We start from the raw sequence: 2,882 nt of genomic DNA, 5'->3' as shown, positions 1-2,882 counted from the left end.
TTTTCAATATTCACATAAATGGCAATTTATATTAAAATTATGAAATAGATATTGTTATATGTATAAATTATGTATGTTATATATATTTATATGTAATATGTATAAATTATGTTATATATTATTATATACCATTCATATATATATAGTATATATGTTTTATGGTATAATATATGGTATCTATTTCATATTCTATTCTATACGATATTACATATATAGTCTCAGAATCACATAAAAAGAAATAGAATAAACAGCAAGCTCTATTTCAACAAGCAATTATACATTAAGGAATGTAGCTTGTTGGTATTATTTAAAGCAGGTTAAAATGAACAAATTACTGGAGATCTTGTGTAAGTGATATTTATTTTGTCTTTGTCCCAGTTAGAAATATTAAAGACAATGGCAAGGTAGAAAATGTGAAATAAATAACTGATAGTAATTATTTAAAGTATTAAAGCAAGAAGATATAACACAAAACGGGCTCTGTAGACCCTGAAATAATTAGTCAGGGCAACAAACTACCTGAATTAAATCGTTCATGTAATTTGCTTCTATAGCCATGAGTATGGATTTTATAATTGAACCAGATAGAAAGTTAGAAATGAGATTTCAATCAAAATGATACACTAAATTAAAGTGAAAACAGTAAAGAAGCAGCTGACATGCAAAGAAAGAAGAGAACCAGGCACCATTGACTCTCCTCATTATGGTTTATTTCTTCTTTTTTCTTGGCACCCTCTCCTGCCTTTTCTTTTTTCTGTTGTTTCCTTCTTCCCTTTTCCTTTGCTCAAGGCAATTCTGTAAGAGACTTGGAGAGAATTCTGTGTTCAGTCTGAACATTTTCTTAAAATGATTCAAGCCTGTAGTTAGCAAGTCAGTGAGAAGATCAATTATGTATGTCTAATTTGTCAAGGGGCATGTTTTTGCTTTGCCTTTCTTTATATTTACCATTTTTCACCTACTGAATCTGTGTTCTCAGAATGAAGTTCTTTATGAAATTAGAAGCTGGCTTGTAACTGAACATTATACTTCTGATAAGTTTTGGTTGTAAAATGTCACTTTACAGGTAAAAATCATATAAAAATAAGCCTGTGAGCCTTTCCTAAAGCTTATGACCAATAAATGCTTATATCCACCTGATTTAATGGTACCATTAATGTAAAGTAAGTGGTTGTGTGCAGTTAGGAAATTCCAGCCATTAAAACCACACTATCAACATCTAATGGTTGAGAAGCTTTTTAAAAACGTTATGAATAAAGTAACCGATTGCCCAATCAAAAAACCAAAAAACAAGATTAGTGTTCCAATAAAAACTTTACCGAATTTATTAGAGTTGTCTAGGGGAGCCCAAAGAAACATACTTAAATGTGTTCATGATAAAGAGAAAGCTGCCTTATAGTTGGATTGAAAGGGGAGGGTAGATTTTTTATTGTCTCCCTGTACATCTGTAAAACCCAGATGATTAAGGGCTATAGGGTGATCTAAATGCCTTTCACAAGGCTCCCTGAATGGGTGTTGAGCGCAGAAAAAGAGGTCAGGCCAGAAACTGATGGAGCCTGTATCTCCAAAGAGTTCATAGAATTAAAGTAGAAGAATCACAAATGTCCGGATGAGATAACAAGCAGGACACAGACTTGAGGACAGAGCCATCCCACCACAGCCCCAACCACTAAGAAGGAAGCTGAGGGTGCAGGGAAGACCAGGAGGCGTAGATCTGTTGCTCAAACCATCTGAAATGTCATCAACAACGTTGGATGTAGTGAGCACTGCCTCCTCAGACTTTACAAGAATGAAGCCAAGCAAGAGGGTCAAATAAAGCTCCAAACAAGGACAACACTGGGAATCTGTGAACTTGAGCATCTATGAGAATTCGGGGGGAATTACTAAACCTTTTAGAATGTACATTGAATGTACACCCTTCATGTGTGTGTGTGTGTGTGTGTGTGTGTGTGTGTGTATACACACACATACATATATATATATATATATATATACACACACATACATATATATATATATCTCACATCTTCTTAATCCACTCATCAGGTGATGGACATTTAGGCTTTTTCCATGTTTTGGCTATTGTTGACACTGCTGCTATGAACATTGGGGTACATGTGCTCCTATGCATCAGCATTTCTGTCTCTCTTGGGTAAATCCCTAGCAGTGCTATTGCTGGGTCATAAGGGAGTTCTATCGATAGTTTTCTGAGGAACCTCCACACTGTTTTCCAGAGCAGCTGCACCCGTTTACATTCCCACCAACAGTGTAGGAGGGTGCCCATCTCTCCACACCCTCGCCAGCATCTATAGTCTCTTGATTTGTTCATTTTAGCCACTCTGACTGGCGTGAGGTGATATCTCAATGTGGTTGTGATTTGTGTTTCCCTGATGATGAGTGATGTTGAGCATCATTTCATGTGCCTGTAGGCCATCTGGATGTCCTCTTTGGAGAAGTGTCTGTTCATGTCTTCTGCCCATTTCTTCACTGGGTTATTTGGTTTTTGGGTATGGAGTTTGGTGAGTTCTTTGTATATTTTAGATATTATCCCTTTATCTGATATGTCATTTGCAACTATCTTTTCCCATTCTGTTGGTTGCCTATTAGTTTTCTTGATTGTTTCCTTTGCAGTGCAGAAGCTTTTTATCTTGATGAAGTCCCAAGAGGTCAGTTTTGCTTTCATTTCCCTTGCCTTTGGGGATGTGTCGAGTAGGAAATTGCTGCGGTGGAGGTCTATTTTTTTTTTTTCCCTATTTTCTCCTCGAGGGTTTTGATGGTTTCCTGTCTCACATTCAGGTCCTTCAGCCATTTTAAGTTAGTTTTTGTGTATGGTGTAAGAAAGTAGTCTAGTTTCATTCTTCTGAATGTTGCTGTCCAGTTCTCCC

Source organism: Suricata suricatta, chromosome 2 (assembly GCF_006229205.1).
Source record: "Suricata suricatta isolate VVHF042 chromosome 2, meerkat_22Aug2017_6uvM2_HiC, whole genome shotgun sequence".
NCBI lineage: Eukaryota > Metazoa > Chordata > Mammalia > Carnivora > Herpestidae > Suricata > Suricata suricatta.
Note: the sequence above shows the minus strand (reverse complement) of the source record.